At 43.1% G+C, this 23149-nt stretch overlaps 1 non-coding gene across 1 annotated transcript; it reads left to right on the top strand.

The window, feature by feature from the left end:
• The first annotated feature begins 9538 nt into the window (after positions 1–9538).
• Positions 9539–9645, top strand: LOC115029685 (U6 spliceosomal RNA). Its single transcript, XR_003835234.1, has one exon. It is a non-coding gene; the product is annotated as a U6 spliceosomal RNA (small nuclear RNA).
• The last annotated feature ends 13504 nt before the right edge of the window (positions 9646–23149 follow it).

The following is a 23149-nucleotide window of genomic DNA, read 5'->3' as shown; positions in this document are numbered from 1 at the left end:
TTCTTTGGGAGGGCAACCAGCAACAGGGCTCTCTGAGCCATGGGTGAGGGCACAGTCCCAGGCACCCTCACACCCCTAACCACAACTCCCACGCACCCACCCACTACCTCCTTCTGACAAGACCCCCATTGGTGACAGTGGACCCCAGGTCATCTGCAGAGGTCCCCACCTCAGGGTTGTTAACTTGATCCCGTCTGCTGCATTGTCTCTTTTTCTATGCGATGTGATATTCTCAAGTTCTGGGAAGCAGGATACAAGAGTCTTTGGGGGGAACAGTGTCCTACCAATCACAGTTGAACCAGACCAGAGAACGCTAAGTTTGGATGTAGAGCGAATGCACTCAAGAGTCTAAGTGTCAGGATCGTTGGGCCTCTCTGTGGTAGCATGAAAGATAATGCATGGTCCCAAGGAAGGTATTTAGGTCATTGCCCATACTGCCCTCAAAAGAGACTAATAGCTCTCCTGGGACACTAGTTGGTCTCAAAAGTGCACTGGGCATAAAGAACATGCCTAGCCCCTCTCTGCATACTGGTTGCTTATCTTCCTCATGACTTCTGCCTTTACCATGTAATTCACCATGTGGCATAGCCAAGGGACCCCACTGACCAAGTATCATGCCCCGGAGCATCCTGAGGGAAAAACTTACCATTTTTCTCTATACCTTGTAAAACTACAATTGTTTATTTGGCTTTAAGTGCTACCAAATATGCGTCTGTTTACAAAACTGTCATGTGTTGCCACTGTGTGCCCGCTTCTCCCTCAGGGTAGCCCGGCACATTGTGCACTGCCTGTGCAGAGTAGGGCTGGAGGGAGGGAAGCTTAACTGCGCACCTCATCGGTGAGTGCCGTGCAGTGCTCAAGCATCCAGGAGCAGCAGCTTCAGAGAGATGGTTGGTTTGTTAGTAGGGAGAAGGAAGTATTTATGCCCTTAGGGAGATGCCAGTGTCTCTGGGGCAAGGTTTGTGTGGCTTTACACCATTGGCCAAGGCATGAGTGTTGGTCGATGCTTCATCTATATACTCAGGGGCTGTAGGGTGTGGGGGCGGGACCTTATTAGGTCAAACACTGAGAGAAGCCTGATAACTGTCAGGTTAAAATTCTTATTAGGGTCAATGGTCGGGGGGGAGGGTTGAGGAGGTAACCAACTCTGTTATCTGAGGTATCTGGGGGTTGAAACTGCTCGACTCTTCCTCCGTAACCTGGGCCATTAAGGTCCCACAGTATGTCGGCATTATCAGTGCCTGTGGATGTGTGTACCTTTAACGGTCTTTTGACTTATAAACAATTCTATAAGTTATGAAATTTACAAGAACTTCTCAAGAGTTTCTTAAATGGAATGATCCATGTGGACTCATTAAATATTTTTATGGTTTTGTATTATGACTGTACATTTTATTTAAAAAAAAAATCTTCTAACACCCTATATTACCCTTAAACGGAGATGTAATTCTTGAATGTCAGAAGAAGAAACACTAGTCACGTGCTTTTCCGTAAAAGCCATGGAATCTGCATCATCACAATCATCTTTGTGTGTACCGCAAATTATAGAATTCCAATACTGCACTGTCTGTGTCTTTATTAATAATAATAATAATAAAAGACTGAATCTTGGTAAGAAGAATGCTTTGTGGCATTTTCACTAGATGCAAACCCTTCTCCTCCTTGAACTCCCTGGCTCACTGTCTATTTTTGTTGCTGTGATAAACAACAACCAAGAGCAATTTTAGGAGAAAGGGGGCTTACTTCAGTTTACAGATGACAGCTCATTACCAAGAAATGCTGGGACAGGAGCTTGAGGCAGGAATCTAGAGGCAGGAACTGAAGCAGCGTCCACAGAGGAACACTTGCTTACTGGCTTCCTTCCTGTGGCTGTCTTAACTTCCTTTCTTGTACATCCCGGAACTACACACGTAGGGATGGTGACACCCACAGTGGGCAGGATCCTCCTATATCAATTAGTAACCAAGGAGATGCCCCTGCAGACATTTCCACAGGGCAATCTGGCAAATGAGGCTTCTTCTTCCCAGGGGACTCTAGTTTGTGTCAAGTTGGTTAACCAACATCAAACAGCTATGGGAACAGACAATCAACAGCCACTGGGGAGGAAAGAGTGGATTTGAAACTTTCCGAAAGTCCCATCGTGGATAAAAATTTACCTATGCAGCTACTTGTTGAAAATCTCCAATTTCAGGGCTGGTCTTTATTTTGATAACTCAGAACATTTTTTCTTTGCCAATGGCTCCATTCTTGGAATTGAAAAAAAAAAAAATCAATGGCTTCAGTGGCAAACCAGGTTCAGTGGCTTCTAGTTCCAACTCCCACAGATGCTATGGGAACAAACGGAGAAGAAGCTAGGTAATGTGTCAAGACCCTGTCTCCAAAGGACAAATAATCAATCAAGCACCAGCGGCAGGTAATTACTGTGGCATCTGACCCAGGCGGTGCTGCTGCTTGGAACGAGTAAGAAGCTGGCCCTTGCACATATGGACTCACAACCATCCATAACTCCAGGGGATCCAGCCCCTCCTCCGACTTCTTCAGGAGACACACACACACAGAGCAAATACATATACCAGGTAAAACACTTATACTCATAAAAATACAATAAATCAAATAAAAAATTTAAGTCAGTTGATTGGATTAATAAAAATTTGAACTACTGGAAGGGGAATCAATGAATTTGAAAATAGTTCAATTGAGATTATTGTGCATTAGAAAGAACAAAATAGTTTCCTAAAGCCAGGAAGGCCTCAGAGACCTATACCTTATGACAGTTCCAGAAAAGAGAAGGTGAATTTTAACGATGATGATGGTGGTGGTGGTGGTGGTGGTGGTGATGGTGATGATGGTGGTGGCAGTGGTGGTGATGATGATGATGGTGACAATGATGATGATGATGACAGGAAATAAGCCAAGCCAAGTATGGTGGCAGATACCTATAGTTTCAAAACTCAGGAATTGAGGGGTGGGGTGAGCAATGTTAGTTTGAGGCCATCCTCCGCTATATAAAAGACGTTGTCTCAAAAAGGATCAACCATCTCGAAGAAGATAGTGGTCCAATTTTTTTCCAAATATGGTGAAATACACCAACCTACACATCTAAGAATCTCAATAGATTAGAATAAGCACGAATTGATTTTAAGTGAGATGCATTGCAATCAGAGTACCGGAAGACAGTCTTAAAGGCGTGGAAGGGAAGTGACTCATCACATGTAAAACCTCTCAATATTACTAACAGCTTCTGGCTAGAGAGACGGCTGGGCAATTGAGAACACGGACTGCTTTTCCAGAGGACCTGAGTTTGGTTTCCAGCATTCCTGTCAAGCAGTTCACTCACAACAACAGCACATAACTCCAGCTCCAGGAGGTCTGATGCCCTCTTCTGGCCCAGAGAGGTACTGCACTCACATGTAACCATACACAAGACAAATACACAATAATTTAAGTAAATAAACAATTATTTAAAATGAAGACTGATGCATGGTTTCCTCTCAGAAACCACTGGTGTTTGAAGGAGGTGAGATGATATAGTCAAAATGCTACAAGAACAAACTATGAACTAGAACGGCTTCACCCGGTTCACCCCTGAGACTGACCCTTCTTCGCCTTTTTGTTTGCTTTCCCTATTTCCTTAGGAGAGAGACGATTCTGTCAGGGGCCTGGAAGCACTCCGTTTCACCAGAGCAATCATTGTGCCAGGCATCATTCCTTCCAGAAGCCCTGTCTGTTGGCTAAAAGAACACTTCACACCATTCTTAGACCCTCAGAGGGTGGTAATAAACATGTCCTTGAAAATCGAACTGGAAAACTTAGTTTATCTTCCTCACAGAGGCAACACCCTGTGCGGACCCCAAGCACTTGGGCACAAGCACATGATTAAGTAGGCTGCTGTGCTAGTCAAATTTTTGTTTTTGTTTTGTTTTGTTTTTTGAGACAGGGTTTCTCTGTATAGCCCTGGCTGTCCTAGAACTCACTCTGTAGACCAGGCTGGCCTCGAATTCAGAAATCCGCCTGCCTCTGCCTCCCAAGTGCTGGGATTAAAGGCGTGCACCACCATGCCTGGCGCTAGTCAGGTTTTATAGTCAACTTGACACAGCGCACCGTGACCTGAGAGGAGGGAACCACATTTGAAAACTTACTCCAATAGGACTGGCCTGTGGAATGGGGAGTGGAGCATTTTTGTGATTGCTCATTGGTATAGACGGGCTCAGCCCATCTAGGTAATACCAGCAGCTGGACCTTGGCTATGTAAGTAAGCTGGCTAAGGAGGTGGTCAATAAGCAGCATCTATCTCTCCATGGTTTCTGCCTTACATCCTGCTTGAGCTCCTGCCCTGACCTCCTTCAACCATGAACTATGACCTGGAAATGTTAGCCAACTGAACTCTTTCCTTGCTTAAATTTTTTTTGGGAGGTGGGTGGGGGGAGTGGGGTGGTCATGTTTATCACAGCAACAGAGAGTGAACTAGAAGACAACCATAAACGACACATACACAGAAAACAGAAATGGCATACCCATTTCCGAGCATCCAGCTTGCGAGAAGAACCAGTTTTGCCTTACTCAGCCAGGGAGTTTTCCAGTCTGTCCTTAACTCTATTGTTTTTATTTTTAATCAAATGGATACCTACAGAAAAGCTATGGGAGTGTAGACAAAATACTTAGCTCCTGTGACCCAGAGCTAGAAAGTGCCAGCCCAGCACAAGAGGAAGGATGGAACAGGGGCTTTCCTGAGGTGTAGCAACACCAAATGACTCACACCACTTCCTTATTCTAGCCCTTTCCAAGCCTAGGGTGGAGAAAGCTCAGACGGGCTGGGGAAGCGCTCTTGTTTAAAGGGTGGCCTCCCTTAGTGTGGTGAAAGCCTTTTGCTTTCTTCTTGCATCCATGTCAGGCAAGGAACTAAAACTGCAGAGCAAGATAGTGAGAGTTTGTAACTTTCACAGATTTAGTGCCCCAAAAATGCCTCCTCAAGATTCTCAATATTTGCGCTAAGTGCTTCCAACGAAAGGGTGTTAGAAGTTGTCTGTGTAGCGTCAGAACCAAAATGTCTCTGACCTCTCACCTCACCTTCCCATTTCTTCCCTGAAGCAAATCATAAAAACAAGAAGTCCTCTGTCCCATGATGGGTGGTGCAAACCAGAATCCATTTGCATCAGGGCAAGGCACAGAGCTCAGGATAGCATGGTAGCTGCTTCCACTCTATCTGTAGGAGCTAGACATAAACAAAAGCTCTAGCCCACCAGATAAGGCCTCTACTCCAGAAGGGGCCTGTCATGTGCCCCATAGGAAGGGATACCACAGATGAGTTTCCATACTTGGCATGTTACCCTTAGGTCACACAATTTTCCTACATCAGTCCATTCTCCACTGAACACACACACATACACACTCACACGGCAGTCTTTCCTGAGTCTAAAACATACTAAATAAACTTCACGTGCTTGCCTTTTATTTTGCCTTTGTTACAGGAATGCCACGCATGACCCTTAAGACCTCAAATCTTTTTTTTTTTTCACCCAGCAGGTACAGGAGCCATCTCTGAGATAAGTTCAGCACATTCTAAAACTAGTTACCCGTTGTGTATACAATTATACAAAAAGAGTCAAGTTCAACAAATTCTTCTTTGTGTAGCCAAGAACTAAATGAACTTCAAAGCTCAAGAAGCAGGCAAGGAAGGCAGGCAACAGAACAGAGAGAGGGAGTGTAAAAAGAACGCTATCCTCAATTAGCTCTGCAACCCAGTAAACGCAGGAACCACCTTCTGTCCCAAGCAACGTTTTATTATTTTTTTATTTTTATTTTTTAAAAGATTTATTTATTTATTATATGTGACTTCACTGTAGCTATCTTCAGACACTCTGAAAGAGAGAGTTAGATCTTGTTATGGATGGTTGTGAGCCACCATGTGGTTGCTGAGATTTGAACTCAGGACCTTCGGAAGAGTAGTCGGTGCTCTTAACCACTGAGCCATCTCACCAGCCCCCAAGCAACGTTTTATTTGTAGTCTGATCCCATGGCATCCTGTGATTTTTCTCTCTCAACAGCTAGAAGACACTAAGTCTGTCCAGAAGCAAAGTGGGAAAGTGTTCTGAGGGTGCCCCCGTTCACGGGGAGAGGAACAATGGAGCTTTTTATACCCCATGAGGCTTTCAAATCATAAGAGATTAAGCATCAGCAATTATATAAATCCATCCATAATTCAAAAAGAATTCAAGCTGTTGAGGAAACCAGAGCCAAAACAGAGCGGCTCCTTACCTCATGGAGCCATGTTCACTCAGTAAAATTCACTTCCTTAAAAGCTCTTTATTGAGGCCTTGGAGTTGACCCTGTGCCAAGCTCTCCATACCCAAATCCTGCCGGGAGAGAGCCGATCTCCAAGGAGTGCTGACACACCTGAGAGCACAGGGGAGACCACCATTTCTGCTCAAATACCTGGCCCAAGAGGGAGCCCCCAACCCCAGGAGCCCTCAGGACACAGGAACCAAAGAGCAGCCTGGGACTGGATCCTTCCAGTTTCTGTCTGTGCCCCAGAGCTGACCCTGTACCACAGCTCTTCATCCCAAATTCCACCCTGAGACAGCTGGTCTCCCAGGAGTGCTGACACATAGGCTTGTAGGAGGAATAAGCCACAATCAGAGACAGTAAGACCAGTTAACACCAGAGATAATCTGATTTTGAGAGGCAAGGGCAAGAACATAAGTAACAGAAACCAAGGCTACTTGGCATCATCAGAAACTAGTTCTCCCACCACAGCGAGCCCTGGATACCCCCCAACACACCAGAAAATCAAGACTTTGATTTAAAATCACATGTCATGATGATAGAGGGCTTTAAGAAGGACATACATAACTCCCTTAAAGAAATACAGGAAAATACAGGTAAACAGCTTGAAGCCCTTAAAGAGCAAACACAAAAATTCCCTTAAAGAATTACAGGAAAACACAACTAAACAGGTGAAGGAATTGAACAAAACCATCCAGGATCTAAAAATGAAAATGGAAACAATAAAGAAATAACAGAAGGAGACAACCCTGGAGATAGAAAACCTAGGAAAGAGATCAGGAGTCATAGATGAAGCATCACCAATGGAATACAAGAGATAGAAGAGAGAATCTCAGGGGCAGAAGATATGATAGAAAACATTGACACACCGGTCAAAGAAAACGCAAAATGCAAAACGCTCCTAATCCAAAATATCCAGGAAATCTAGGACACAATGAGAAGACCAAACCTAAGGATAATAGATGTAGAAGAGAGCAAAGATTCAAAACTTAAAGAGCCAGTAAATATATTCAACAAAATTATAGAAGAAGGGGCTGGTGAGATGGCTCAGTGGGTAAGAGCACCCGACTGCTCTTCCGAAGGTCCAGAGTTCAAATCCCAGCAACCACATGGTGGCTCACAACCATCCGTAACGAGATCTGGCGCCCTCTTCTGGAGTGTCTGAAGACAGCTACAGTGTACTTACATATAATAAATAAATAAATCTTTAAAAAAAAAAAATTATAGAAGAAAACGTCCCAAACCTAAAGAAAGAGATGCCCATGGACATACAAGCCTAAAGAACTCCAAATAGAATGGGCCAGAAAAGAAATTCTTCCCATCACATAATAGTCAAAACACCAAATGCACAAAAGAAAAAATATTAAAAGCAGTAAGGGAAAAAGGTCAAGGAACATATAAGGGCAGAAAAACCAGACTTCTCACCAGAGATTATGAAAGCCAAAAGATCCTGGATAGTTGTTATACAGACCCTAAGAGAACACAAATGCCAGCCCAGGCTACTATGCCCAGCAAAACTCTCAATTACCATAGATGGAGAAAGCAAGATATCCCATGACAAAACCAAATTTATATAATATCTCCCCACAAATCCAGCCCTATAAAGGATAATAGATGAAAAACACCAATACAAGGAGGGAAACTACACCCTATAGAAAGCAAGAAAGTACTCGTGTTTCAACAAACCCAAAAGAAGATAGCCACACAAACATAATGCCACCTTTAGCAACAAAAAATAATAGGAAACAACAATCACTATTCCTTAATATCTCTTAACATCAATGGGCTCAATTCCCTAATAAAAAAGACATAGCCTAACAGACTGGAGACTCCAGAGAACCAAATAACACAATCAAAAAATGGGAAACAGAGCTAAACAGAGAATTCTCAACTGAGGAAACTAGAGTGGCTGAGAAACACTTAAAGAAATGTTCAACATCCTTAGTCATCAAGGAAATGCATATCAAAATGACCAATATCTTCTAGCATATGTCCAGAAGAAGCTCCAACATGTAATAAGGACGTATGCTCCACTATGTTCATAGCAGCCTTATTTATAATAGCCAGAAGCTGGAAACAACCCAGATGCCCCTCAACAGAGGAATGGATACAAAAAATGTAGTACATTTACACAATGGAGTACTACTCGGCTATTAAAAACAATGACTTCACGAAATTCATGGGCAAATGTATGGTTCTAGAAAATATCATCCTGAGTAAGGTAACTTAGTTACAAAATAACACACATGGTATGTACTCACTGATAAGTGGGTATTAGGCAATGAGTGTGGGATACCCACAATATAACTCATGGACCACATGAAGCTCAAGAGGAAGGAAGACCAAAGAGTGGGTGCTTCAATTCCCACTTATAAGGGGGAACGATATAATCAAGGGAAGTAGAGGGTGGGAGGGACTTGGAAGGAAGAGAGGAGGCAGAGGGGGGAAGAGAGGGGCAGAATCAGGTATGGGAAGAGATGGAGGAGATGTACAGAGGGTCAGGAAATTGAACATAGGTGTGTAGCAATGGGGTATGAGGAACTGCAGGTAGCAATCAGAAAGGCCCAGATGCCAGGAAAACAAGAGCCACCCAGGACCCCATGAAGATGGCATTAACTGAAATATCCCACAAAGGGGAGGGAGAACCTGTCAAGACCATATACAGAGATTAGGCATGGGGCCCCAGATGAGGGATGGGGCCACCCACTCATCTCCAAAATTTTAACACAGAATTGTTCTGACCTAAAGGAAATAGAGGAACAAAGAGTGGGATAGAGACTGAAGGAAAGGCCATCCAGAGACTGCACCACCTGGAGATCCATCCCACATGCAGACACCAAAAAGTGACAGTATTTTCAATGCCAAGAAGTGCTTACTGACAGGAATCTGATACAGCTGTCTCCTCAAAGGCTCTGCCAGAGCCTGACTATACAGATTTGAAGTCTCACAGCCAACCATTGGACTGAGCACAGGGATCCCAATGGAGGAGTCTGGGGAAGGATTGAAGGAGCTGAAGGGGCCTTATCTGGCATCAATGTGAGCGGAGGCCCTTGGTCCTGTGAAGTCTTGATTCCCTAGTGTAGAGAAATGCTAGGGCAGGGAGGTGGGAGTGGGTGGGTGGGTGGGGAGCACCCTCATAGAAGCATGGTAAGAGGGGATGGGATAGGGGGATTGCAGAGGGGAAAATGGGAAAGGGGATAAAATTTGAAATGTAAACAAATAAAATATCCATTTTTTTAAAAAAGCTCTTTATTGAGTGCTCGAGTTGGCAGCACATATACTAAAATTCAAACAATACAGAGAAGATTAGCATAGCCCCTGTGCAAGAATGGCACACAAATTCCTGAAGCATTCCATATTTTTAGGGACACAAGAGGCAGGCTCCAGATAGAGACACAGTTAACACCAGAGATAACCCAGATGGTGAGCGGTAAATACAAGTACATTCTATTTTGGCATCATCAGAACCTAGTTCTCCCACCACAGCAAGCCCTGGACACTCCAACACACCAGAAAAGCAAGATGCTGACCTACAATCGCATGAAGACAATAGAGACTTTTAAGGAGGATACAATTAACTCACTTAAAGAAATACAAGGAAAAAAAAAACAAACAAACAGGACAACAGATAGAAGCCTTAAAGAGGAAACAAATTCCTTAAAGAAATACAAGAAAACACAATCAAACAGGTGAAGGAATTGAACAAAGGCTTCCAAGACCTAAAAATAGAAGTAGAAACAATAAAGATATCACAAATGGAGGCAACCCTGAAGATAGAAAACATAGGAAAGAGACCAGGAGCTACAGATGCAAGCACCACCATCAGAATACAAAAGAGAGTAGAGAGAATCTCAGACATAGAAGATACCATACAGGATATTGACACAATGGTTAAAGAAAATACAAAGTGTAAAAAGCTCCTAACACAAAACATCCAGGAATTCCAGGACACAATGAAAAGACCAAACCTAAGGATAATAGGAGTATAAGAGAGTGAAGATTCCTACCTGAAAGGGACAGAAAACATCTTCAACAGAATCATAGAAGAAAACTTCCCCAAACTAAAGAAAGAGATGGCTATAAACATACAAGAAGCCTACAGAATACCCAAATAGATTGGACCAGAAAAGAAAATCCTCCAGTTACATAATGATCAAAACACTAAATGCACAGAACAAAGAAAGAATATTAAAAGTGGTGAGGGGAAAAGGCCAAGTAACATATAAAGGCAGACATACCAGAATTATACCAGACTTCTCAACACAAGAAGATCCTGGACAGATGTTATGCAAACCCTAAGAGAATTCAAATGCCAGCTCAGGCTACTATACCCAGCAAAACTATCAATCATTAGGCTGGAGAGATGGCTCAGAGGACAAAGAGCACTGACTGCTCTTCTGAAGGTCCTGAGTTCAATTCCCAGCAACCACATGGTGTCTCACAACAACCTGTGATGAGATCTGATGCCCTCTTCTGGTGCATCTGGAGACAGCTACAGTGTACTTGCATATAATAAATAAATCTTTAAAAAAAAACTCTCAATAATCATAGATGAAGAAACCAAGATATTCCACAACGAGATAAAATTTAAACAATATCTAACTACTGATCTAGCCCTACAAAGGATTCTAGAAGAAAAATTCCAATGAACGGAGGATATCTACACCAAAGAATACATAAGAAACTAATGATCTCACAACAAACCCAAAGAAGAGAATCACACACACATAATATCACCTCCAACAACAAAAATACAGGAACCAACAATTACAGGTCTTTAATGTCTCAACATCAACGGACTCAATTCACTAATGAAAAGCTAACAGCCAAGATATGCAAGCAGGATCCAGCGTTTTGCTGCATACAAGAAACACATCTCAGTGACAAAGACAGACACCACCTTAGAGTAAATGTCTAGAAAAAAGTTTTTCCAAGCAAATGGTCCAAAGAAACAAGCAGGAGTAGCTATTCTAGTATCCAATAAAATAGACTTTACCAAAAGTTATCAAAAGGGATGGGGAAGGGCACGTCATACTTGTCAAAGAAAAATCCACCAAGAGGAAATCTCAATTCTGATCATCTATGCCCCAAATGCAATGGCACCCACATTCATAAAAGAAACTTTACTAAAGTTCAAAACACATGTTGAACCTCACACAATCATAATGAGAGACTTCAACACCCCACTCTCACCAATGGACAGGTCATTGAAACAGAAACTAAACAGTGACACAGTGAAACTAATAGAGGTTATGACCCAAATGGCTTTAACAGATATATACAGAACATTTCACCCTAAAACAAAAGACTATACCTTCTTCTCAGCACTTCATGGTACCTTCTCCAAAACTGATCACATAACTGGTCAGAAAACAAGCTTCAACAGATACAAGAAGAGTGAAATAATTCCATGCATCTTATCTTAGAGTGAAGCTAGACTTCAGTAACAACAAAAATAACAGAAAGCCCATGGAAACTCTCTACTCAATAATAACTTGGTCAGGGAAGAAATAAAGAAAGAAATTAAAGACTTTCTAGAATTCAGTGAAAACTAAAACACAGCATACACAAACTTATAGGACACAATGAAAGCAGTGCTTAAGAGGAAAATTCGTAACACTAAGTGCCCTTGTAAAGTAATTGGAGATATCCTACACTAGCAACTTAACAGCACACCTGAATGCTCTAGAACAAAATGAAACAAACACACCAAAGAGGAGTAGACAGCAGGAAATAATCAAACTCAGGGTAGAAATCAATGGAACCAAAGAGAACCAAAGAGAATGGTACAAAGAATCAACAAAACCAAAAGCTGGTTCTTTGAGAAAATCAACAAGATAGATAAACCCTTAGCCATCTAACTAAAGGACACTGAGACAGTATCCAAATTAACAAAAATCAGAAATGAAAAGGGAGACATAAAAACAGAAAGTGAGGAAATTTAAAAATCATCAGATCTTACTATGAAAACCTATACTTGACAAAACTGGAAAATCTAGATGAAATGGATGATTGTCTAGACAGATATCACGTACCAAAGTTAAATCAAGAACAGGTAAACTATATAAAAATTTCCATAACCCATAAGGAAATAGAAGCAATCATTAAAAACCTTCCAACCAAAAAAGCCCAGGGCCAGTTGGTTTTAGTGGAGAATTCTACCAGACCTTCAAATAACAGCTAATACCAATACTCCTCAAACTATTCCATAGAATAGAAACAGAAGGAACACTACCGAATTTATTCTAGGAAGCCACAGTTACTCTGACACCTAATCCACACAAAGACCCAACAAAGAATAACTTCATACAAATTTTGCTTATGAATATCAATGCACAAATACTCAATAAAATTCCCCAAAACTGAATCCAAGAACACATCAAGATAATCATTTACCGTGATCAGGTAGGCTTCATCCCTGGAATGCAGGGGTGGTTCAATATATGGAAATCCATTAATGTAATCAACCTTATAAACAAACTCAAAGGAAAACAAATCACATGATCATCTCATTGGGTGCTAAAAAAGCCTTTAACAAAATCCAACACCCCTTCATGTTAAAAGTATTGGAGAGATCAGGTATTCAAGGCCCTTACCTAAACAAAACAAAAGCAATATACAGCAAACCTGCAGCCAATATCAAATTAAGTAGAGAGAAACTTGAAGCAATTCCACTAAAATCAGGAACAAGACAAGGCTGCCCACTCTCTCCTTATTTATTCAATATAGTACTCAAAGTTCTAGCTAGAGCAATAAGACAAGAAAAGGAGATTGGGGAGATGCAAATCAGAAAAGAAGTCAAAGTATCACTATTTGCAGATGACATGATAGTATACATAAGTGACCCCATTAAATTGAAGTGGGAGACTGCTATGGTTGAATTAGGGGGAAGGATTGAAGGAGCTGAAGGGGAGGGCAGCCCCATAGGAAGACCAGCAGTCTCTACTAACCCAAACCCTTGGGAGGTTCAAGAGACTGAGACACCAACCCAGCAGCATACAGGAGCTGGTCTGAGGCCTCTGGCATTTATGTAGCAGAGGTCTGCCTAGTCTGGCCTCAGTGGGAGAGGATGTGCTTAATCCTTTAGAGATTTGAGGCCCCAGGGAAGGGGAAGGTCTGGTGGGGAGGAGCACCCTCTCGGATGCAAGGTAGAGGAGGAATGGGATGAGAAGTTGTGTGTGTGGGGGACGGACTGGAAGAAGCTGCAAAGGGTCAGTAGTAAATAAATAAAATAATTAAAAAGGACTTGGGGGCAGTGGCTGGATAATAAATAAATAAATAAAATAATGTTTAAGAAAAGAAAAAACAGAAGCTCTTTATTGAAAGAAGTGCAGAGAGTAAGGACATGGATTGCTGTTTCCCTTTCCCTGTGTGTATGAATTACAAAGACGTTTCCAGTCACTGTAAACCTTACCCAGACGGCTTACAACTGACCTCATGGCCCACAGACATATTGAGGTCTATGAAACAGCTCTGTCTGTATTAAGGATTCTTCAGGCCATTGACCCTAACTGTAGAGTATTATGGTGGTGGAGAGCTGACATTTGTAGACCGTGTTTTATCATCATCTTGGACCACAGTGTGCCCGTCAGTGGTCAGTTACCTTCGAGTTTGTATTTCACTGACATTATTGTAACGACTAGGCAGCTATCACAGAGCTTCGCAGCAGACATCCCTCCAACAACCACAAAGCTAGGTGTGTTTTGACATCTGACACTTACAGAACCAACTTTCCACCTTGAGGTAGCGTTCTGATCTATGACTTCTCTTCTTTGCTGTGACTATGCTGGCTCATGTAACCTCTTCCACAATGAAGTATGTCATTCAGGGCGATTTGGAGCCATGTTCCTTGGTCAGGGTCTCTCTTGATTGGTTTGGAGTAAATAACCTTCTTATTTCTCTTACATGTATAGAAAGTGGAATATTCGTGTTTTGTATTGAATTATGGCTCATGCCATGCCCTCGAAGGAATATTTATTGTCTAAAATAAACTGGAACTTTTTTTTTTTTTTTTTACTTTTTATTGATTCTCTGTGATTTTCAAGCCACGCACCCCAGTCCCATTCACCACCACCCACCATCTCTTCATGTCCACCCTCTGCCCTTACAACTTCCCTCAAGAGAAAACAAAGCTGGACGAGGTGGCGCACGCCTTTAGTCCCAGCACTTGGGAGGCAGAGGCAGAGGCAGGTGAATTTCTGAGTTCGAGGCCAGCCTGGTCTACAGAGTGAGTTCCAGGGCAGATAGGGCTACACAGAGAAACCCTGTCTCGAAAAAACAAAAGAAAGAAAGAAAACAAAATATAGATAGATAAATATTTTTAAATTCTCATCGTGGAAGCTGTGGCGTGTCACAGTGTGTCACACAGAACATATCTTTTGCACAAACAGCTTTATTTGCAAATGTTCATTGCAGTAGGTCACTGGTCTGGTTCAAGGCCTCTGGTTTCTGCCAATAACGGAACCTCACCAGGACTCCTTTCTGTTATCCTGTTGCTGCCCTGTGTCGTGGAGATCTTATAGCTTTGGATCTGCAGGACCAGCCCTTTCGTGTGCTCCAGCAGTCCACAGATGGGGTAGATATTGGGTTGGACCAACCCAGGGTCCTGGATCTGGGCCTGGGTAGAAGGTGAGTTTGTTGGCATGCCAGCTCTCCTGCGCCTGCGCTAATAGGGCCTGCTTGCCCACCTTGCCCAAACAAAGGGAAGGCCAGATCTCTTGCTCTCGTGACATCTGGGCTGACTCTTCCGTGCCCCCATCACCAGGGTCAGCTCTACTGTGCTGCCCAGGTGAGGCCCGGACTGCTCTCCTGAGTGCTGTAGCCAGTGAGGTGTGGGGCCAGCTCTCCCACTTGCAGCAGGTAGTGAGAAGCGGGAGGGAAGGAATTAGGGGACATCTCTCCCCCTTGGCTATGCCACCTCACCGCAGGCAGTGTGGGGCCAGCTTTCCCATACTGATGCCTCTGGACCAGTTCATCCTGCCACAGGCAGGACAACAAGAGAGGTGTGTCTCCCACACCCACACCACCACGTGGCACGAGAGGGGTGGGGCCCCGCTCAGCACAGTCTTAGGGCATCAACCTGGCCTCAGGCAACAGCCCAGACCAGAGACATCTTTGTGGCCTTTGGTGGTAGCACAGGCCTCAAACACAGATCCTGGCTATAATAGGACCACAGGCCCAGACATGAGCCCCAGGGGCACCATGAACCCGGATGTTACCATGGCCCCATGGGGCAGCAGAGGCCACTCAGATCAGTTTGGACCCCAGCAGCAGCACCTCTCTCAGATGGCCTTTGGTGGCAGCACATTAGCACAGACCCCAGCTGTGGTAGGGCCACAGACCCAGACATGGCCCTTGGCAGCAGCTTGGACCCAGGCATCACCAAGGCCTTGGGAGATTGCATAGGTTCATCATAGTGGCTATTCCGCAACACTGTGGTGTCTCTGGTTTCCCTCCACAGGGCAGGTACTGCTTGGTTTCCCTTTCTGTCCCTCCTCTCCACTGTACTCTGTCTGTATTTCCCATCTCTCTATCGCGCATTCGCTTCTCCTAGTGGTCCTGAAGAGGGCCTGGGCGGGTGCTTGAGTGTCTTTCTTCTGACCAACTTGGGCCCCTTAATGTACTTTTTCGTTCTTTGTTTTTTTGTTTTTTTTTTTAATCTTGTTTTGTTTTGTTTTGTTTTTGTTTTTGTTTTGTTTTGTTTTTCGAGACAGGGTTTCCCTGTTTAGCCCTCGCTGTCCTGGAACTCACTTTGTAGATCAGTCTGACCTGGAACTCAGAAATCCACCTGCCTCTGCCTCCCGAGCACTGGGATTAAAGGTGTGCGCCACCACGCCCGGCTCTTAATGTACTTTTTAATTGTAGAAATTTCTTATTGTGAGTATCTCTGACTTAGAGGACAGCAGAATACATACATGCATACACAGATACACACATACACACATACACACACACAAATAAGTCTTTTTGTTGTTTATTTTTTAAAGGCAGAGAGAAAGAAAGAGTGTATAGTTGTGTGGGTAGAGAGGTGGGAAAGATCTCGAAAGGGCTGGGAGAACAAAAAGGTGTGATGAGAATATATTGCATGGATTTTTTTTTCAGTTAAAATCGTCCTCGTCCTTGTCATCATCATCGTCATCATCGTCATCATCATCATCGTCGTCGTCGTCAACATCGTTGTCGTCATCATCTCCATTGCATATTTAGTGCCAATGAGAAATCTTTATTTTAGCAGCAGGAAAGAATAGCTAAATCTACAGAACTTTTTTTTCTTTCATACGGTACATCCTGACCGCAGCCTCTGCTTCTCCCCATAACCCACAGGCATCTTCCCTCTGCCCCAGATCCACTGCTCTTCCGTTTCCCTTCAGAAGAGCAGACAGTGAGGAGCGGAAGGCCTGGAATCCCAGAGATAGCAATCAGACACGGAGCAAGAAGACACAGTAACTTCTTATAGGTGGAAGAGGCACCAGTTTCACGTGTGACTCACCTTTGCATTCTGTTTCTGTGAAGGATTACAGCTCAACATGAGTTCAAGGCCATATCCTTGAGTTTCTGTGAGTATCCCCATGCATACATAAGGTAAATTGTTGCTATTATACTAATATGCTGGTATACTAATATTAATATTACATTAAAGGTATAGCCATATGCTATTAAATTTCTGTTGTTTTCTGGTTGACGTGTCTTTTGTTTTAGTGATCTGATCAAGTAAAATATTCTGAAGTATAAAGAAGAACTTGGGTTCTTCACCTACACACTCTAACATCAAAATTTTTCTGTTAATTAATTTCTGTCTTATTCACCATGGCATGAAAATCGGATACACTGAGATTATCCTGTGGCGAAAGGTACACTACAAATGTGAAGGAGAAGGAACTGGCTCACTGGGCAGTGTTCGCTGCACAAGGATGCAGATTTGCCTGAGGTTAGATTCCAGCTCGCACATAAAAACCTGGGTCTGGCCATGTGCAGATGTGGAACCCCTGTGCTGGGTTGAGGATCACGGGTGGATGCTGACCACCCTCCTAGCTTCTGGTTCAGTAAGAGACATGGTGCGTTTATAAAAAGATAAGGTAGAGGTATGTTCTATGGAGGTGTGGTGAGGTGTGGGGAAAAGGGATGCCTCGGTGGGCCCATGCTGAGGGACCAGCCACATGACAGTATAGTATAGAATAGAGTTTATTTAGGGCATGGGGAGGGGAGTCAAGAGGGTAGTAGAGGCAGAGAAAGGCAGAGAGAGGGAGAGAGTAGAGAAGTAGAGGTTGGCCATGAGCATGGTGGGGTGGGGATAATGGAGAGAGAGGGGAAAGGGAAGCAGAGAAGGAGAAAGCAAGAGAGTGAGGAGGGGGCAAGCAGCCCCTTTTTATAGTGTCAGGCATACCTGGCTGTTACCAGGTAACTGAGGGACGGAGCTTAGACAGAATGCTAGCAGACACTGTTCAGGAAGTTACACAGAGAGTGATGGAGCAGGTCAACTGATACCACATGCATGTATGTGTGTGTGTGTGTGTGTGTGTGTGTACACGCATGCACACACAAAAAATAAGTCTGTGGGTTCAAAGCCAGCTTGGATTACATAGTGAGATGCGATCTAAAAAAAGGAAAAGGAAGAGATTTTCAAATTTACCAAATAATCTGTATGAGCTATCTAAAATTATTTACCTCTACTAGGCTATTCGCAACCCTTTAAATATACAAATCGGGGCTGGAGAGATAGCTCAGTAGTTGGGACCATGGTTCCTGTGAAAAAGAACCTAGATTCAATTCCTATCGCCTACCTGGTACCTCACAACTGTCTGCAGCTCTAGTTACAGGGAATCCGATGCCCTCTTTTGTCCTCTACCACTCAGCCACAAGGGGCATACAGAGATCCATACAGACAATGCACTCACCCAACAACAAATAAATAGCAATTTTTAAAAATTAAAAATAAACTTATAAATGAATTAGGAAATTTGATTGGAATATAAATAATTTCTGTGTATAAATAGAAACTGGTTTTTCACATCAGGATACTCAGCCTGTGGCCTGCAGACCATGTGTGTCCCAAATGTGGCCCAACAATTAGATGACAACATTACATCACAAAGTCAAAAGTGTGTACACCCTTAATCTAAATAGCCATCACATTTACAAGGTTCACTTGAGAAACGTTCCCTTTCTCTCCAAGGCTAAAGCATCCCCCTCCTTCCAAAGCCTCTGTGAGGTCATTATCAGAGCCTCTGTCAGTCAAAGATGAGTGACTAAGGCTATGGGATAAAGAGCTACACCCTGCCATTGCTAAGAGCATTTTCCTACACAAGGAAATCAATAGCAACCCTTCTAAGTGTTTGGGGGGAAATAGGTAAGCCAGGAGGCCACCTGGGAAAGGAAATTCAGAGGCTAGACTTCTTCTAAAGGAAGCCAGTAACATCAGATCATCACACAAGAGTATTCAAAACAAACACTTTGCTCTATATTGAGAAAGTAACAATATGAAAAGTCCATTTTGTTTCAAACGTTACCATTACAGTTGCGCTTTTAAAACCACAGAAAAGGAAAGGTCCAGCAACTTTTCCCTAGCGAACAAGTTGCTAAAATGTTCAGCCTTTGTTTTTAATTTTTAATCTTATATAATTACATAACCGAACATTTTATAGCTATAATGTCATTCTAGTTGTGGAATATTTTATACAGCTGAAATAATTATACAGGAAGAATTTAATTAGCCCACTGATGTCAGCTATAATGAAAATTAAAACACATGTCTTTAAATGTGTGGTATTTTTGCCAAGAAAGACACCAAGTTATAATTTTACGAATAGCTGATGATTCTAAATGATCATTATTTAGTGGCATAACTAGTGATTCCGGAGATGGTTGAATAGGAAGAAAACAAAATTCTGTCTGAGGGTCCAGTGTGGAATACTTGATCAAAGATGGTGGGAACCTTTTGATAGTTAATTAGAAGATAATATCATGCCTATTTTAATTCTTTATTAATTATAAAATTATTAATGATTTAGTTGATCATTAGCATGTTAATATTCCCTTTAAAAATATTTTTAAGAGTTGGGTGTGTTTGTGTGTTTGTGTGTCTGTGTGTGTGTGTGTGTGTGACTTGTGTACATGACTTGTGAACATGAGTGCCCTTGGAGCAGGGGTTACAGAGGTTTGTGAGGCATCTGATGTGGGCACTGGGAACGAGACTCAGATCATCTTGAAGAGCAGCAAGAGTTCTTAAATGTTGAGCCATCTCTCCTACCTGATATTCACGTACTTACAAGTATCGTTCCTACGGTGTCTGTTGTTAAGGTGATCAGATGGCAAGATAATCCAGACCACACGTCTCAGACAAAGCCATCCTATGTATCTACAAGACAGAGGCTTACACGTCCTTCTGTCTGTTCCTAGTATATCTGCCACAGTACTCAAAAACTGACATTATCTGGGACTATTAAAAAAAAAAAACTGTGGTATTTTGGGAGCAATGTAAATGTGGAACCAAGTCATACTTGGATTCCAAGATAACTAACTGCAATATTGTAAATAATTATTTTAAGACGTTATAAATAACTAATTCAACACCATGAGTCTCAACAGGAAGTTCATTAAAAAGGTTATAGTGTTACCTTATAATGTATATATAATGGCATTATAATTTGTTGTAAAAACCCAAAGTAAGATCATGTTGACATCTGGAATGTCATAAATGATTAATGAAGGTTATTTAACCATTTCCTGCTGTTTGAATCATCAGCGAGCTTTGGTAATTATTGCATTACATTTGCTTCATACTTTTCACAGTGTGTGGCACATGTTACGTACGTGCACTTCCATACAAGTATCCAGTGTGAGCACATGCCCTCGTCGTCATTAGATGTGTACTATAAAACGGGCAGGGGTGAAGCACTAAGTATCCAAAGAGTTCAGCTTGCTCACACAGTCACATCTTCATGGATGAAGCTGCCACTGGAATTCACTGTATCCTCAACTTCACTGTCTGGACACCAATGTTTAAAAGCACGCATACACACACACACACACACACACACACACACACACACACACACACACACAACATTGAGCAATGTATGAAACTTGCACAATGTTCCTGGTCTTTCCTGTTCACTGTTTACAAAGACAGACTAATGTTCAAGCCTAATTAAGTAAGGTAAACCATTTGCCCAGAGAGAAGGATCCCGTTCTGCCTGTCCATGCAGGGCATCAAAGGAGCGTGCGTGTGCAGTTGTCTTCAGGAGGCTGAGACTGCAATGTAGGAGGCACAGGTCCTGCCTAACCATTCAGCTTCATTTCTTATCCGCTTTCACATACCAGTCTCTGAACGAGCTGTTCTGGGTGCTTGTCACACAGGAGTTCGTCCCCCAGAACTACCCTTCCTTACATTTCATCCTGGGACCTTTGCAAGTCTGTTTCCATCCAGTGGCCAACTTCTCACCACTATCCCATCCTTCCCTGAAAAGGGGTGGGTGGGGAAGAAAAGAACAGAACTAACGTCTTATAGCCCATCTCCTTCCCTTTAGGAATGGTAAAATAATAGATGATCCAGTCAAATGTAAATTCCAATAAGCTGTGAATAATGTTTGATGAATCTGTCTCCAATATTCCACAAAATAGTATGTTCTTACTTCAATTTAACTTTAATTTGGCACTCTGTATTTTTATTCTCACAATCTATCCTTGCTGTTGCCCTTCGCTGTGGCATGGTGTTAGGCAACTTGTCTTGTGTGGCATCATGCTTTGTAAATATTATCATACTCCAGTCTCTCTGAGGCCAGGAACAGTGTCCAACTCTTGTTTCATCACCGCTTCTGTCTCACCCACCAAATTCCCACAACGCTGACTTCAGTGTTGTTAGGAATGCAGGAATGGGATTCCGGTTCATCCTTTTTTTTCACTCCTGCGAGTTGAGAAATAGCTGCTGAAGTCTGCGTGAGCTGCCAGGTACTGAGTTGGTTCTGAAGATAAAACATGACAAGTTGCTCTCAGCTCATTCAGGAATGCAGATAGGTCAGAGCGCCATCACTGTGTGAGCTTCCAAAACACAAGGTAACGAGGGGTGCGGGTGAAAGCCAGGGACTCCAGTCTTTTCAGGACAGAAATATCATCAGACTGAGACTTAATAACTCACGGCCATTTAACCAGAGAAACGGCAGCGTGTACGGCAGAGATGAACGCTCACCACGAGACAACCGGGCAATGAGGATTAATTCGTTCAGCTTCCTCTCAGTCCAAGCTGGCGATGATCCGGGACACCGCTGTCTTAGAATCTCGAGTTCTTGTTTCTTGTTTTCTTCAAGTACTTCAAGAACAATAACTGTTGTTCTTACTGTATCTCCCTTCTCTGAGCACTGGGCTGCCTGTCTCTCTCTTACCTTCACGGATGTGGAGCCGGATAAAACCGGGTGTCTTTCCCCACCTTGTCTCGCTCCATTCTTCCCCTGGCTGCCTTGCCATTCCCGGGGGGGTTCTTGTTTTTCTTTTCTCTCTTCCCTCCTGTTGCCAGGACCTGCAGCTGACCCTACTGCCGCTCTCTGACTTTCTGATCACTACTCCCCTCTTGTTCTACATTTCCTGTATCACAGAACGCTGGCTGACGACGCCATTTGTAGGTTCCCACTCTAAAAGTGCAGTCACAAGAGAACGGAAAGCACACCCAGGAAGATGTTCTCACGTGAAAACTCTCTCTCTCTCTTTTTTTTTTTTTTTTTTTTTGGTTTTTCGAGACAGGGTTTCTCTGTGTAGTCGTGGCTGTCCTGGAACTCACTCTGTAGCCCAGGCTGGCCTCGAACTCAGAAATCCGCCTGCCTCTGCCTCCCAAGTGCTGGGATTAAAGGCGTGCGCCACCACGCCGGGCTATGAAAACTCTCTTAACTGCACTTCCTGGGTAACATCCTTGATAGGAGCCAGCGGTCCTTGCTGACTTTGCAATACTGACCGGTGCCCAGGACAAAGTCAGCACCCCCGAAAGCTGCCCACGCAAGAATTTACATGTAGTGAAACCTTCCGTTCTAATTCAATTTTGATATAGTTAATGTTTAGTTGTGGCCAAGCGATGGAATTAAACAAATAATGAACAGTGGTAGCTTTCTGTACTGCATGTGGAGCAGAATTTTACAGAGCTTGGACTGTAGGCTTACACAGAACCCAGTCAAGTTGATCGATATAGAACCTAATCCCGGCAACTAGACTTTATTTGGCTTCTAGACGCCCTGTTGCCAACTAACTACTGAAGGTATAAACAATTAACTGGTGAGGCTGTAACCAATTGTGTGATTGGCTAAGCTTTAGTCAATCATGTTGTTTCTATGGCAGGCTTCTGTATTCCTGGAACTGCTATGAGATCACATGGTTGGGAGTGTGCTTAGAACCTGCTGCGACTGTGGCTGCTGCACCCCAATCTGTGAATCAGCTGACTTTTGTCTTGCCCTGCTATATTTAATTGGTCTAAGGTACTTTTCCTTTCAACCTGTGAAGCCAAGAATGTTGAGTGCTCAGAAGACTTTGTGACAAGAGAGTGTCTACAGTGGTTAATACCGTGTGGGGGCTTGATGTTCAAACGGTCTTCTGGATGTTTCTATGAGGGGCAGGGCTGCTTTCACATGAAACAGCATCCCCTGTGTAGAGTGGGTAGGCCGTTCCAAAACAAAAAATACTGACTAATCTCTGAGGATGTAGAAAGTCTCCCTCCTTGCTGCCTCTGTAGGAGTCATGGGTAACCCCTGAATCTCGACCCTCCTGACTGTGGATGGGATGACATGCCCGGTATCCCTTGGTCCCAAGCTCACTGACGCACTCTACACACTGCAGAGCCTGAGTGTTTTCATAATCTCCAGGCAGAATCCTTTCCACAAGCTTACCTATG

The sequence above is a fragment of the Mus caroli genome, unplaced genomic scaffold (genome assembly GCF_978045245.1).
Source record: "Mus caroli unplaced genomic scaffold, Mus_caroli_1 scaffold_17, whole genome shotgun sequence".
NCBI lineage: Eukaryota > Metazoa > Chordata > Mammalia > Rodentia > Muridae > Mus > Mus caroli.
The sequence above is the reverse complement of the archived record's forward strand: the minus strand, read 5'-3'. Positions and strand labels throughout refer to the sequence as shown.